The 17,932-nt window shown below is 30.8% G+C and overlaps 1 protein-coding gene across 1 annotated transcript in view; it reads right to left on the minus strand.

Annotated features, from left to right (window-relative positions):
- Prestin (solute carrier family 26 member prestin) overlaps positions 1 to 17,932 on the minus strand; it is a 49,468-nt gene extending 31,536 nt beyond the window's left edge. Inside the window, exon 1 of the mRNA XM_088241955.1 lies at positions 17,775 to 17,932. The gene's annotated coding sequence lies outside the window, so the exon portion shown is untranslated. The remainder of the gene's footprint in view (positions 1 to 17,774) is intronic.

Raw genomic sequence — 17,932 nt, forward strand, 5'->3', positions numbered from 1 at the left:
GAGCGTTACATAGACAACTATTGCTTTATTAGTTGCTAATGATATGGTAATACAATATACACGGGATGATTCTGCGTTCGTCTGAATTTCGCTGCGATTCTTAATAGTAAAAATATAATAATATGTACGAGTATTAAGTTATGGATAAAAACACTGGTTTATAAATATGTAGGTATTTTCATTTCATCAAATCATGAATAGGTCAATTATGTAGTGATGGGACTTTCGCAAAACTTACACAAAAACAATTTTAATTTACAGAAAACCGATTTTAAAAATCTTGATGTTATATATTGTTGTATTAAATGTTTTTAAAAATCTCTTTTGGCTTGTTTTTTATTTAATATTTTGAGTTCATCATAATATTAATTAATATAATGTAATAAAAATGCCCGTTTCAAATTATATCGGAGAAAATATGTATACACACTTATTGATAAACAATAAATCTTTTTATTTATATACTTAAAACAATATACACAATTTCGCATTTTGGTTCTAAAGTAATTGACTATAAAAAAATACATTATTTCAAATTTAAATTGCCCCTTGTTCTTGGAAGGACTATAATTAGTAAAATGCAACATTAAAAAAAATACTTGAAAAATATAAAATAATGAAACAAAGTATTTTAGTAAATTAATATTACATTTTTTTAACTCATTGTATTTATTTTTTTCATATACACAACCCTCTAATACAACACCGAATTTAAAAAAAAGATAACACACTTGGTTAAAATTTAAATCAACATCTTGTAGATTTTAAATGCGTTAGTGTGAGTATTCTGAACGTGCCAGCTTAAGTTAAACCACCAGTACTAAAGTACATTCCCGGAGATTGGACCGCTGTGCACATGCAAACCACGAGCCCACTGCGTGACATCGCATGATTAGCCCATCTCACACCACGGCAACAATCTACACGGCGTGATAAAATACAATACGCTTGATCGATATTTATTGTTTTGCAATTATTTATTTATTTAATGTCTGACAAACGCAATAACCAGTGCACCACGAGACCGACTAATCTCCAGTCAAGTTCCTTTTGTTTTTACCTGAGAATCCTCGCTAAATTTAAATAATGATTTTGATAAAGTTATAATTAAAATTTATTTTCTTAAGTTTTACTATATTATTTCAATCGGGTTGTGGTCCCGTGGTCAGTGTTGCGGACTCGCGTGTCAGAGATCCGAGATTCGAACGCCACTCTACACCGACTTGATTTCCATTTTCTAATAGTGAGTTATTTACAACTCATTGAAAATGGTCACCAAAATTGAAATATTTGGGTAAATTATAAGAAGGCAAATATTCCTTTTATTCAAATAACTTAAATTATTTAAAACATTTAAGTTTGTAAGTGAAAATTCGTGATGGAAGTTCATTGTAATTTATTATAGAAATACATTTTAAATAGATTAAAAATTACATAGATTAGACTAAAAAATCATTTAAAAATAATTCATATTGCACCCAAAGGTTGACAAACTAGAAATTCTCGAAATTAATAAATTAAAAAATAAACCCGACGTAGAATGACTCAATGAAAAGATAACACACGTGCATTCTCCATTACTATATCCATTGTAATATATTTTTACTAATGACTATTTAACCATTGTTTTTCAGAAATCATAATTGATAAAAATCAAACTCACGAAGGATGGGACACAAAAAATATATGTTTGTATATATATACAATTCTCTTTTTCTTTATGAAATTCTGTTTTTCTTTAAATATCCTATGTTTTTTTTCTCATGTACTCGTATATTAAAAATTATATAAACTCTAATAAATAAATAATTATAACAGTGTAAGTCACTCTCCAAAAACAAGAGTGAGTCTCTTTTATTGGAGAGTTACAGCTATAACATTTACTAGATGTATAAAAGTATTTGCATTGAATAAAAAAAAATTGTACCATTTAAAAAAAATAATCTTAAACTTAAAATAGCATTATATCAACTCATAAGTTAACCCGAAAAAATTTTTTTAATGATCCATAAGATAAAAATAATTTTATTTAATTTACTTTAATATAATTTTAAATCTATCTCTATCTTTACCTCTATTTTGTATAAATACACTGAACTCCTTAATAAAGATACCAGTCTCGAAGACGTCGCGAAAGAGATGAAACCGGTCACTGGATATTCAAAATTTGTGGATTAAAGTATCACTCGTCTTTGATTCCTAGAATAAAACTTCAATTATTGTAATCCATCTTTCTCATTTAACCTAGAATCAACTCACGCGCACCCATCCTATAATATAACTGTTGTAATTGGCTTAGACCGTATATGTAATAAATAAATACTATAAATAATTCACTTAACTTCCTCGTGGAACACCTGTTGATAGATAAATAAAAATAAAATATGTCGCTTTGATAATCCTCTCAAGCTAAGGACGGGGAGGAGTCTTGGACGTGCATAGTCGCTCAATAGAAATTGCACAGAAAAGTACTATTAAAATCTTGTACAAAAAACATAGGCTTTTTCCCAGTAATGCACTATACGTAGAGAGTGGACTCCTGAATTTTAGAAAATTATATTTATTTCAGTGCCTGAAATATGTTTACTTAAATAGGGAATTATTTAGTTATAATTTAAATCGGATTAGCAGTAGATCCGATAGTGTACTGTCAGTTCCAAGATGCAGAACTAAGTTCGCACAGAGGCACTCCTCGCATGTTTGTCCAAGATCCTTCAATCTTCTACCTAAAGAGTTACAAAACATTAAATCACTGATACCGTTTAAAGTAGGTTTGAAATCTTGGATTGGCATGGAAGGAATAGATAGACACCTTCCTTAAAAAAAAAAATGAAAATTTATAATGAAATACTGCAAATAAATCCTATTTTTTGTTCTATCAGCATATTAATCTTGTCTGTTTTTTTTTCATGGTTATGTCATACTATATTTATATGCTATAAACTTTTAAATCATTAAAAAAGGAATGGCCCACGCTCAGACGCTGAAGTCTTTGTGGGCATTTTTTTCTAAATTATATTATAGCTTGATTTTAAGATGCATTTTTAAGTGTATTTTTGTAAAACAATGTTTTGAGTAAGTCCAAATGCTTGCAGACTGGCTGGATTTTCTCCCTAGGGAGTTGTTCATATTTAAATTTGTTGCAACAGAGAGGCCACTGAAACCAGCCAATGACAGGTCATAAGCCCTGTAAATGCCTGGACTCCCATATTTTCTTCTCAAAAATGTTTTCCCTCTCTGTTGCAAAAAATTTAAGTATTTTTGTAATTAAAATTCAATGTATATATATGTATGGAAAAATAAAAAAATAAACAACAAAAAAAGCCCAAAACCATGAAATTGTTTTCGTCAGGCGCTATGCGTATAATAGTATAATTTGTTTTACGCAATGTTTGTATGGATAGCGAAACAATACAGTGGAAAATTAACATGAAGCTTTGTAGGGGGCAATTGCAAACTTGAAGGATAATCCGCGGTGCCAATATTAGGCGGCGTCCGCGCTTATCACTATGCGCATGAGATTAGTGAATAGTATTAGCTTTGCTAAAATGTAGGCTCGTGTTGGCGGGTTCTGTGTGGATTCTCTATTTGCACGCTTATTTACAGAGCAAACTATCGCGGGAAGTTCAATAATGACTCGGTCAATACGTATTACGTGGATTTGCCCGCGCTTAATTGGAAAATTCCCAGCGAAAACAGAGCATTCAATGTATCAAGATTCTACTTTCTTATAGATACTACTTACTCTTCTGGTATTGCTCTCATATATGCAACATTTTTATTTGATTTTTAATATGTATTTGTTTAATTTTAAGATAGAATAAATAAAATAATTAGTTTGATACCCCTCAAACATTATATATACAAGCAGAGCTACCTAGATGGGTTCATGCTCATTCGGTTGTACATAGGAAGTAAGTACTACTGACTTTGCAACAATAACCGATGAACCGGAGATTCAGACTGTTTGTATAATATGCACATATAAAAGTATATTTATTTTTATTTTTGCTGAATTTGTGTGCCTTTGTAAGATTTACAAACCCAAAATGCGCATCTTTTTTTAAATTTTTCTTCTATACTTCACTCTTTTACTATAATTTTTTTTTTAGTAAAAGAGTGAAGTATAGAAGTATAAGTATTTTTGTTTTTACTGTGTATTTTTGGTTTTACTATGTATTTTAATGGGTTTCTAAATATGTTTTTTACTATGTATTTTAATGGGTTTCTAAATATGTTTTTTACTGTTTCTTTTACTACATTTTAAACGTTGTATTATATTTTTGACTATATTGTTACTATGTCTACTAACTTTTTTTTATGTATTGATTACCGTTATTTTTTTATATATTTTTTGACTGTCTTAGAACGAGGTAAATAACCCTAGTTAGACAGTCAAAGCAACTTTGTATAAATGTGTATTTTTTTATTGGGTTAGAGTGAGATGGATGTATGACGAACGAACAAACTTACGAAATGAAATTGTGACAGAATAAGCCTACTGTTTTTTTTTTTGCATGAATGGTTGTTGTACAGGTTTATAAAATATGATTTTTTATTTTATTTGATTGCATTGAAAAAAAATCCCCTGTTAATGATCATATTTAAAAAAATATTATTATTATTAAATCATTCTAAAAAAGCGATGTTTTCTTATTTTTGTTTCGTTCCCGCAAAAGCTTCCATTAAATACATAAATACATTAATCTCTATTGTTGTGAGTTTTCTTGGAATTGGTGAGCGTAATTCTCTTTATACCTGTGCACGTATATCGTAAATTAAATCATGTATATACGATAACCAAAATGCGTTGTTACTTAAAAGTCTCTATGTGCTTAAATATCCCCTCGGGAGTCATTAAGATTAACAATAAAATCAACAAATGGAAGAAATGAAGAAATATGGATGTTCAAACCTAGGCAAAATGGCGAATGTCACACAGTGTGTAAAGTGGCCACTTGAACCAGCCAATGACAGGTCATAAGCCCTGTAAATGCCTAGACTTCCATATTCCCTTTTCTAAGGTATTCTCTAGCACTGTTGTAATTTGTTAATCTTAATGACTCCCGAGGGGGTGAAATCCAGTATTCTGTCTACTGACATTTGGACAAACTCAAATATTGTAATAAATCCAACTGGTCCAAGAAGAAGTTTAAAAATTGAAAAATTGTTTTCAGGCGTTGCTTAGTATGTGAAATTATTCAGTAAGATGGATCTCTTCACAACAGTAAAGGTTTCAGCTCTTTAACTTCACTAAAATCAACAAATGGAAGAAATGAAGAAATATGGATGTTAAAACCTAGGCAAACCGGTGAATGTTACACAGTGTGTAAAGCGGCCACTTAAACCAGCCAATGTCAGGTCATAAGCCCTGTAGATGCCTAGATTTTTACAGTTCTTTCTCTTAAATGTTCTTCATCTCTGTTGTTATATGTTAATATAAACAGCTCCCCAGGGAGTTCAATCCAGTCCTTGTCTAGACTTCCATATTCCCTTTTCTAAGGTATTTTCCATCCCTGTTGTAATTTGTTATTCTTTTATTGTAATATTGAAACCCTATTGATTGCATAAATGGAAAATGTCCGTTAATAAATAAATGATTATGGCATTAGAGCAGTGATATTTTTACACACTATAGATTTTTACCATTGGCATATCCATACCGTTTTACATTTTTGATAAATTGTTTCTTACGGGAGCTAGGACCGTCCGAAAACCAAAAAAAGCGCCCAGTCTTATCTGCCGTCTTCGGACGCACGATATACAAATATGATATATATTTTTTTTTAAAAACAGAAAACACACCGACACAAAACAGCTTAATTCTGATAATTTTTCTAAAAAAAACCAACAAAGTCGGTTCAGTTTTGGGGTGCGGAAAACGGGACGACGAAACGTCGATTTCAGTTAACAATCAGTCCGACGTGCAGTTGTCTTTTTCGCGCAGTATCAGGAGGCATTTGCGAGAGGGTGACAGAAAAACAATGTTCCGGCACCGCATATCCTCTTAATGACATTATTATTGATTTAATTTTGAAAAAAAATTAGTTATTTACTTTTCTTCTTTTTAATAATTATTTTTCACTTTTGTTTTTAAAAATATGTGTATTTTTTTTTTAAATAAAAGGAAATATTTGTGTTCTTATTATTTACCCAAATATTTATATTTTTAACGAGTTATAAATAACTCTATATTAGAAAATAGGAATCAAGTTTGGGTAGAGTGGGGTTCGAACCTCAGACCTCTGTCCCGTGAGTCCACAACACTAGCCACGGGACCACAACCCGATTAAAAAAAAAAATTCTAGTAAACTCTTAATTGAAAAAAAAACATTCTTATACCGATTATTACATTTAGTATGCCGAACATATACATGAAATCAATATTAGTTCTACGTTTTTGTAGGCTAGAAATATTTGACATTGACTCTATATATCAGCATAATAATAATTTTGAAATAACGGCTTTTTAAAATGACAATTTCGAATGATTTCCTTACTTTTTATCAGACAAGACTTAGCTGCTTTTTAAATCTTCTTTTCTGACACAGGTCCTTTACGCACGAGTAAACAAAATAATAAACGTGTTTTTTAGACTTTCTTGAAAATAGCGTAGCATTGAAATTCGTACTTGACAACATCTCAAGTTTGCAAATATTTCTCGCTTTTTACACGCAAAACGTCTTTGAGTTCTGCATGTCTGGATATAATTTTGCAAATGGCGGTTTTGTCCATTCACTAAATATGCAGTGGTGCCGATAGGTACACGATCCACAGGGTTATTCGAAATTATAACTCGGCGGCCGCCGCGGTGTAGTGGTCAAGACGCTTGACTCACGCACGGAAGGTTCCGGGTTCGATTCCCGGTGAGAACACAAAAATTAAAAATGTGATTTTTCTCAAGCCTGGGTGCTCTGTGATGTAATTCACCAGTGTAATTAGGCCTCCTGGCCTGTTGTGGTGCAAAAAAAAAATATAAAAAAAACTCAATTTTGTATGTGCACTGAGATTTTATTGACTACTTTACTTGGTATCATTCGCTTTGTGCCAACGTTTCGGGTCGCATTGCATATTGGTAATTTTTATTATTTGAAATTCATTTATAAAACTCTTGGGTTCGATTCCCGACAAGGTTTTTTTTAAAAAAAAAAAAAAAAAATATTTTATTTAATTGAAAACATATTATACATAATTTTATATAATATTCCTAAGGAGTTTTAAAAAAAAAAACTTATTTAGGGACATACATATATAACAATATTTATTTAAAGACGTTTTTATATTTTAAACTATAACATTATTTTCAAAAGCAGAATAAAAATTATGATATACTACAAATTAAAAAGGGTATGAAAAATATTTAAAAATAACAAAATAAACATAATACTAGGTATGGAAATAAATTCAAAATGATGTATACATTATACAATTTGGGAAAGAAAAATTAAAAAATATAAAAAGTTTAAAAATGACATGTATGTATATACAAACTGAACTAGTACGAGAGTGCAAATGTAAAAATTACAAGAATAAAAAAGTTTTTTTTAAATTAACAAAATATGCGCACACCCAATACAGATTAAAAAATATCAAAAGCTTATTAAAATTACGTATACATAATACAAGCTAAAAAAGTATAAAAAAACACAAATAACATTATAATAGTATTAAAAATTACATATACAAGCAAAAACGGTAAAATATTCAAAGTCATATGTTCTAGGTTATAAGTTATAGGTTGATATGAAATATTTATCTAAAAGGGTGTTTTATACTATAGTAATTTATAGTCCCTGGACTGGTACTTGGAGCGTATGACTGATCATCATACGTTCATGTAACAGAAATGATTAAGAAACGATGGAATTGGTGTACCAATGCAGTGCCCCATGCACTCCATAGAATAGGTTTCCTTTGAACAGGAACAGGACTTTTCAATTAATTTTGTACAAAAAATAATTCATATGGTACCCATAGTAAAAAAATAATTATGAAAAATGCCCCGACTTCCTTAATCCCTTATCTAAAATGTTTTCCAACTCCGCTGCAATATTTATAGATGGGATTGTAAACTTTTATAGAGACTATTTATATATTTTTATTTGTCATTTGTTTGCAGTTTTCAATATAGAAGTTGAGTCGTCATTTTGAATAACACTGTATATCATTATACATAAATTAATCTCAATATTCGATATAATATTTAGTTGATTTTATAAAAATAAGTGAAGGTCGTGAAAAAACCAATTTAATATTTTAATTGATCGACTTTTTTGGATAACATAGATGTTTTTGCTGTCGTTTTTATAAGCGCAGTGGTGGTTATCACAACATGGTGTCCGGCATCGTGTGGAGGCCGAGGGCAAATCGGAAAGATCTTCCAAGAGACATTAGCTTCCGAATAAAATAATAATAATAATAGAAATCTACGAATAAATTAAAAAATACGGCGATTCGGTTGATTGGGCCACCTAATGCGAATGACACCCGAGTATTGATGGAATTTAACGCTATTTTTTAACGTTTTATTTATTTCAATACCTACTTCACATACATACGAGAGCTGAGAAATGTTATAGGCTACGTTTCATTCGCAAATATCACTTTCACGGGAAAATTCTTAAGGGAAAAATGAATTCTTAGGGTATAAAAATATTCTTAGTGTAAAAGTAAATTCTTGGTTTAAAAATGAATTCTTAGTGTAAAAATGATTTATTAAAGTAAAAATGATTTCTCAGTGTAAAAATAAATTGTTAGTGTAGAAGTGAATTCTTAGTGTCGAAATGTAAGCGTAAAAATGAATTCTTAGTGTAAAAGTAAATTCAAAGTGTAAAAATGAAATCATAGTGTAAAAGTGAATTCTTAGTATAAAAATGAATTTTAAGTGTAAAATTTAATTCTTAGTTTAAAAATTAACTCAGTGGAAAACGAATTTTTGAGTTTTTTTTTTCATAGTCTTTATTTAATAAAATATACATATTATTACATTATAAAAAACAAAGTATTAAAATATATGTAAAAAATAATTACTAGTGTAAAAATTAATAATTAGTGTAAAAATGAATTCTTACTGTAAAAGTAAATTCTTTAGATTGAAAATTAATTCTTAGTGTGAAAATAAATTTTGAGTATAAAAATGAATTCTTAGTGTAAAATTGAATTCTCATATTAAAAACGAATTCTTAGCAGAAAATGATTTTTCCGGTAAATTTAATTATTTGTGTAAAAGTTTATTCTTAATGTAAAAATTAATTCTTAGTGTAAATGTGAATTCTAAGTGTAAATGTGAATTCTTAGTGTAAAAATGAATTCTTAGTGTAAAAATTAATTCTTGGTGGAAAATTAATTAAAACTAAAACAGAATAACGATGCTACGTCACCATAGACTAAGGGATCGTCGTTTTTTTGCATAGCTAAAGTTGGAGGACCGGCAATCAATACTGGCTACTTTTTAAAGCGAAAACAAATAATCATTTCATTGGGAAAATTATGATTATAAAACGACAAAACTAATTAATTAGTTAATTTCTCCCTAATACAACGCGAGCAAAACTGCGGGAAAAAACTAGTATACAGTATATTTATAAGGGCGGGTACATTTTTAAGGTAATTTTTTTCCAAGCTGTCCAAACCGTTTGAATTAAGAAAATTAATGGTAAATATAATGCGAACATAATATAATCGTTTTAATTACGTAGTACGCGTACGTATAATATAATCGTTTTAATTTTTATTTCAATAAAAAAAATATGTTTTAATATATATTTTCAAAGACATATAAATTGATTCATTCACTCATGTTTAAAAAAAATACTTATTTACGGACTAATTCAAATTAATTACAGTAAACACATTAAAAAAAATAAAGGTACTATTTAAATAAAATACATCTAAAGAAAATGGTGCAATTTTTAAATAACGGCGTTTTAAAATGGCAACAATTGCATGATTTCCTTACATTTTATCAGATTACAGGCTTTGTGTTCGCCTCGTGTTCTATGGTCAGCGCGTTTGTCTACCATACAAGAGGTCTCGGGTTCGACATAAAATATTTATTTTAAAAAGGTAGAATGTTTCATAGCCACTGGACTGGTCAAAATCACTCCGGACAAAGTCAAATGCAAGTTTTATTGATGTTGGATCGCTTTGCGTGTTGTTATTTATTTATTTTACAGTAACGTTCAGTCGACAATGATTAAATTACATTAAATTACAAAGATAGTTAGTTTGAGAAGCGTGACAAGAATATAGTATAGAGTATTCTGTATATTTTTACGTGTTAGTATATTAATATATTAATATTGATTAAATCCAGGAGTTCGCAACAATCGAATTAAGAATGAATGATTTTATTTAAATATATTAGTTCAGTTATTTTTCTGCGATCCTCCAGAGTAGTAAATTCCAAAAAATTAACAAAGACATTTTATTTATTTTTTATTTTATTTTATTCAGAAAACATACAGTCATACAAAATAAGTATTAAAAACAACAATTTTTAACATAAAAAGACCAATTAAGTTTTCATAAATTTAAAAGATATAAACATTAAATGTGACAAAAAAATAAATAAGAATTTTAAGTGAGAAAATAATAATTGTTGACATTTGCGTTTTCCATGGAGGTAATAAATTAGAATAAATAAAAATACCGAATGTACACTCCGAGCCATCCACGCACACACACAAACGCACATACACAAACATATACATTACATGCGGGACATGAACATAGCATAAACCACTCAAGATGCACATTCAGCAACTATCTGCATGTAGTTAATTTGTTCTATGGGAATATGCAGTTTATTATTATTATTCAATTATTTTTTTATTATAAGAAATATTTGCGTTCTTATGATTTACTCAAATATTTAATTTTGAGGGCCATTTTCAACGAGTTATAAATAACTCACCATTAGAAAATGGGAATCAAGTTGGGGTAAAGTGGGATTCGAACCACGGAACTTTGGTCCGTGAGTCCGAGACACTAGCCACAGGACCACAACCCGATTATTATACAGTTTGAAATTAATGAAACTTTAAAATTTTCGTTAAACTCTTTCAGCATTATTTATGTGAATTTTGTGAATTGTATTAATATATCTAAAGTAAATATGATGCTTCATTGGCCTATTAGGCACATTGAAATAGATACATTTAACCAAATCAGGAACATCAAAAATATTATTAACAATTAAAAAAAAAAAAACCAGATCAGATGTTATTCTTTGCCGTGCAATCTAATGTTCCAATTTTTACCGCGCGCAAGAAATCATTTATTGTATCCGATTTTCAGTAGGGCCGAAGTTAATCATTTAAAAATAATTTTGTCTACCAGACGCTACAGCAAAGGTAGACTGCAATCTTGTACATCTATTCGGTAGATTGATACTTATCGGTCTCGTTAAATCAGAAATTTCCAGTGTGCCATTCGCCATTTCATAAAAATTGATTGTATCGTTCACAACTCTTCGCTTAGAAAGGGATAACAAGTTTTAAAGGTTAAGAAAAAAGATACGGCCAATCTGTTAAGCTAGAAAATTAAGTTTAAAGTTAATGAATATTAGAGAATTTATTTTGAACCTTTTCCAACTAAATTACATGGACATTTGATAAAAATACGTCGCTAGAAAAACGCAACAGTTGTTGGCAGTTGTGACGTCAAGATTTGTGAGAATGTTCTAAACAAATTTGAATGGGCAGGAACGAATAAACACGAATCTTGACGTATTAGGGGCGTGGCCAATGAAACGACCGTTTATACGGGAATTCAAAATTACAAATTTAAACATACTTTTTTTTCTAAAAATAATTAGCAAAAGACAGTATTTCATAGACCTTTATTAATTAAAAAATGTTTTTAAAAACGTGATATCTCTACATGAGAGAGTGCGGGTATTATCCTCGGCTCTACCCGACCGAGTTTCTCCAGGGTATGATTGGCTACAACAGTTTAGAGACTAGAAGGAATGTGTATTTGACTACACATTTTTATCGATTGTTGCGCGGTATGATCGATAGTTCTGAGATTATGATGAGCATTGGTATGTATGTTCCTGATAATTACCTATGACAGCGTCAGCATAGATTGTTTTATATTCCGATACACAGGACCAACCTGCCTGAGGTTATGCCTGTTGGAAGGGTTATCGCTATGCTGAACAATATCGTTCTGGATGTTGGTCTGTTCCATGTATCCGAAGGGGTTTTCCGGAGCAGGATTCTTCTACTACTTTGACACGAGTCTCTTTCATGTATTTTTTCTTTTTTATAATATGTACGTTTTGAATATATGTTGGTATTGTGTATGTTATTTTTAAATACATTAATTGAATTGAATACGACAGGGTTACGAATGATGAAATCGGCTTGATGAATCAGGCGGGAGTGTAAATCTGATTCAAGTATAATTGATAACATTAAGAAAGGGTCTCTGAGATGGTTTGGTCACGTAGAACGAATGGACAACGAAAGGATGGTAAAACAAGTATATATGGCGAAAATGAACGGTAACGTGAGACGAAGACGAGCAAGAAAGACGTGGCATGATCAGATAAACTAAAATCTTAAGTCTAATCATGCCAAAAGCAGGCAGAACCGAAGGGCATGTATGACAATATGTATGAATGTGGAAGAAGTTAGGAATGTATTCCAGGATAGACTTGTGTGGCGGTCCATTCTCTCTGCCTACCCCTAAGGAGAAATGGCGTGATGGTAGTCGTAGTAGAATTGAATATTAGTTTAGAACTTTTTATACTGTAAAACACAAAAAAACCTCCATCTTAGAACAGGCTGAGCCATGTTAGATGAAGACTATTCTAACCAGAGGACGCTCCGTATTCATTTTCTAATTCACTAGTTTTATATAGCTTCCCTAGAGTGCAATTGTGAATCTTCTCTACCCCCTAGAGAGTGATTATTTAAAGATTTTTTTTCAATGTGACGACACTTTGCTTTATATAATGGCCACACTGATGATAAAACGTCAAATGGTGTATAAAACTGCTTCAAAAACGGAAATAAAATTAATACGGTTGGGTCGATTCAACCTAATTAAGTGTTTTGGGTAATGCTTAAGGTCGCAATAATGTTCTAAATGAATATCATCATGTTTGATTCCACGTGTTCATATTTTTTGACGTTTAATCATTAGTGTGGCCATATATGAAGCAAAAAATAGTTGCATGGAAAAAAGAAATATCCCCCACTCTCTAGGGCAGTGGTCGGCAAACTGCGCGGCCCTTAACCCACTCGATCGCGGCTCAGCGCAAGTTACACTACACTTTTTGTTAAATTTATTTAGTCTACTGGTTCTATAGAAGAACTTCTAGGACTATTGCCTCTTAAATTATTAAGGATATTTGAAAAATATATCAAAATGGTTAAAACTGAATAAATTTAAATTAAATATCTCAAAAACAAAATATATGAATATTAGGAGAAAAAATATACCCTAGGAATACAATATTAATTTTGATAATTTAAATATAATTCTGTGGACGAAATAAAGTGTCTCGGGGTTTGCTTAGATAGATACTCGTATTTGATTTCAAAACACATTCTCAATATGTAACAAAAAAATTCATTTATGAGAGGATTGCGAAATGTAATAGATGTAAAGAGTCGTGTTTTTATATATCGACTGCTCCAAGGAAGAAGGCAGTAACTACGAAATTGAGGTTTTTGACTTACTTCCATTTCTGAAGGTTATAAATCATTGTCTTCCTTCCAAGAAGACTTTCATTACTCTATCTTTTTTAATTTGGTTAATAAATCAATATAAAAAATAGTTGTTTGTCAAAAAGCAAATTTTTTTCATGGAATAAAGAAGTAAGTTGATTTACTTCCTTACTCCCCGGGAAATAGTTTTCGTCTATCGTTGTAAGTCAGACTTACTTTCTTATTCGATTGATATTAATTGTTTTAATGAATGGTGCGACATCAATTGTCTTCAACTTTTTATTTTTTTATTTTTTTAAAGGAATAACCCGCTAAGCCTCTATATTGAGGCTTGTCAGCAGGTAGGATAGAGGGGATATGGAAGAAGGTAAAGAAAAATACACCACAATACCCAGACCAATTGAGAAAAAAATCTTTCTTGGATTTTTTTTCTTGCAACTGGCGGGAATCGAACCCGCGACGCCAGTTTCACAGATAGCCGTCTAACCAACTGCGCCACGGCGCCTGGCCATTGACAAATGTAAAATAATATCTTTCTCGCGACGAAAAAAACCTATACAATTCAACTAAAAACTAAAAAATACTTCCCTTTCAATGGTTTCGTCAATAAAGGATCTTGGCATTACTTTAGATAGTAAACTGTCCTATCGTGAACACATTGATAATATTGTAAACAAATCTCTCAAACTTCTCGGTTTTTATCAATAGAGTGACGGCGGACTTCAAAAATATTAATACCATCAAACTCTTTATTGCTCACTAGTTCGGACCCCATCTAGAATACGCTTATCTTTTTTGGTCTCTATTCTACAGGACTCATATTGACCATATCGAGTCTGTCCAACACCGCTTTTTAAGAAAAGTGGCATGGTTGCTCGGATTACAAAGGGGTGATATTCCTTTTTTGAAATAGAGCAATCTCTTAATCTGTCTTCATTGGAGAGACGTAGAACTGAGATGGACCTTATATGCATTTTCGAAATACTTAATGCTTTAAGTGATGTCCCATCTCTGTTGTAATCAATTTCTTTTCATGTTCCCAACCGTGTCACCAGAAGTCACAATCTGCTATTTATAAAATCTTCTAAGAGCAACTTTGGTTTTTTATGCCCCAATGTCCAGAATGTGTAGATTAGTCAATTCATCACACGACTTGGAATTTTTTGAGATAGATCTTCCGGCTTTTCGTAGATCTCTTCGCGACTAAACAGTGTGGGATGAAAATTGGATTGGCATGGTTTAGCTCAAAGTTTTTGGTCTTTGGTTTTTTTAATATATTGTATACTATTACTGTTTTGCCCTTGTTTGTCTTTGCTAAATAGTTTTATGTTCTTTTTGTTCAGTTTCTTGCATTTATGTTTCTTCATGTAACTGTTGTAATTAGCTTAGGCCGTATATATATAATAAATAAATAATAATGTCGATAAAACTTTATTATTTGACAGGTTGAATTGCTGGTTGAATTGCTGATTGGTTTGCTAAGTTTGCTTCAGTTTTACTAACTTGTCTCGAGTAATTAGTGTATTGTGTATCGATTGAGAATAGAGAGATATACGTACATTGTGGTGTGTTAAAAATGGGTATATCAAGTAGAACAGCCAAAATAATAATGATGTATCTTAATGCGGAAACGGGAATGTTCTACGATGCTACTGATACCACAGTTGTATGATGGAATTCCTATCATTGTGTATTGCATCGATAGTCAATTGTAGATACATACCTACTTAGTAACATGAAAAAATTATATGTCGGTTTATTAATGATTTATTTTATTAAACAGAGTTCAGAAAATTCATTTGATATTGAGGGTTCCATAATAGGTATATCTTCTGTTCGGAAAAGAAAAATGACACCAACAGATAAAAATGTGCGCAAACGCACAAGAAACACCCCGCCTTGAATAGTTTTATTTATTAGGATTTTCGGAAAATATCATAAATTTGGGTGGGTTTTTATGTTAATAATTGATATCTATTTCATTTTTAAAAATAAAATAGCTCATTGAAAGTTTAATAATTTATTTGATTTTCCCTGGAATAGAGAAGTAAATCAACATACTACACATAGCTGAATACGAATTCCGAAGAAAACAGCACTATGTCCCAAAACACTATAAAATAGTAGGGATTCTAATAAAGTATCAGATTACTTAGAAAGTGTAGACCAATAATATATTTTGTCAATTTTTAAAAACTTATGAATCCTGACCCAAGAATATGGAAAAAAAAACAAACTTTCAATTTGCTTTTCTGCAAAACTATCTTTTATGATCTAGTGCTGTCTTACTTGGAGCAGTCGATATAACAATCACATGTCCACACAGTTCTTCCATTATTTTTCTATGTACCTAACGAAGGAGAAATGAAAAATATACAAATTCTTTGAAATAAGGCGATGAGGATTATGATCAAAAGAAAGACATATTCTTATGTAGAAAGAATAAACAAAAAAAATAGCTTGCTCACAGTAAAGCAGCAAATTAAATAAAATGTTGCGATTTTTATACATAAAATAATTAAGTGGATGAATAAAATAAAAACAATAATAAAATTTAACCAATAATGTCATACATATGAAACAAGGGATGAAAAAAATATAAAATTACCAATGAAGAGAAAAACAGAATCTCAAAAACTCATGTACAAGGGATTGAAGCTGGACATGAGTTACCTAAAGAAATAAAGAAAATATAAAAGATCGAAATATTTCAAATAAATATTTTTAAAAATGGGTTATTGAGAAATTTTAATAAAAAAATGTATTGTATTAAAAGTTTATATTATGAACTAACTTAATAATTTCAACTTCAACATATGGAGCCAAAAGTATGGCCGAAGTGAGAACGGTTTTCTTTCTATTTTCGGAGCAAAAATTAATCACGAGATACTTGTTTACCATGCATCATTTATCAAGAGGCGAACAATTTCAAATGTTGTGGATTTGGTGATCAAGATTGTCAACACAATTGTCGGTAAATCTCCTTTGCATCGCTCATTTCAAGAATGTTTACTCAATAATAGAGAGTTAATGCACAGATCTTCACTGCATGGTAAGGTGCAGCTGGGTTTGAGGAGGAAACAGTTTAAAAGAAACATAAATTTGGCTCTCAAAAGAAATCTAAATCGTCGTAATGCTGATCTTTGGCTCTTTTGACCAATGAGTTTGCCGACCGGCTGGTCTAGGATATGGAAGATTCATAATTGCACCCCAGGGCCCTGATTACAGTGGGAAGTTAACAGAGTTATATTCGACTGTCTGTAAAGAAAAACCGATATTGGTGTCGAAAATGAGTATATTTGCATGAGCATTTAAAATATCTTCTCCGGTAACGTATAATTTAACATGTTTAGAAGAAAATTGTATGCATATTATGCTTTTTTACAGAAAACTAATTAAACTTTATAGAACTCCTACATCCGTTCAGGACAGTTGTTCTAATAACGAAGGTGCTGGATATGAGACAACTGTACCTTAAAAGATGCACTTACACACTTCTGGTCGAACAATAAGGGGAGGTCTCAGCAAAATGTCCGTACGAGGTTTTCCCAGAGCACGAATCATGTCATACCCAAACCCGTATTACTTTTGCTTAGAGGCATCTCTCATTTATCGCACCGAGAGTGTTCAATATTTTGGAAGAGCGTATTAAGCTCTCAAGGACAAAAAATATATTCAAGAAAATAGTTAAGGCTGGATTTTCCTTAGTGCGAGGGGTTTGAGTAGGAAACTCCTTGATAATTTCCGGAATGTTTGAGTTTACTGTTTACCATATTGATGTGCCATATATATATGTTTTAAAAAATATATATTTTATGTTTCTGATCCTATATTTGTGGTAATTTACTCATGTGTCTATGTCAACTGATTGCTCGTCCCATCTCAACACAGGACTTTTAGTCCAATGGAGTTGGGACTTAGGTCTCAAAAATGTACAAAAACGTATGTATGTATGTAAATAAATCAATAAAATAAATAGATTAAATTGAAGAATTTTTTTTTACTTCCCATTGTATTTGGGGCCCAGGTATTAATATGCATACTTATTCATGCAAAAATATATTTAAAAAAATTAAATGTAATTCGACTTACCATTCTGGATTTAATTTTTCTTTTCATACGAAGACATTCCTCGGGAAAATTCAGCAGAAATATTTTTGCGTTACAGCGCAAATCTGAATGGTGTCCACTTTTGAATTTTAAACGTCTTCACTTGTCGGGATCACTATTGTAAAGACTGCACACGATAA

This window comes from Micrasema longulum, unplaced genomic scaffold (genome assembly GCF_059751315.1).
Source record: "Micrasema longulum isolate JH-2025_06_02 unplaced genomic scaffold, ASM5975131v1 h1tg003196l, whole genome shotgun sequence".
In the NCBI taxonomy this organism is placed as follows: Eukaryota; Metazoa; Arthropoda; class Insecta; order Trichoptera; family Brachycentridae; genus Micrasema; species Micrasema longulum.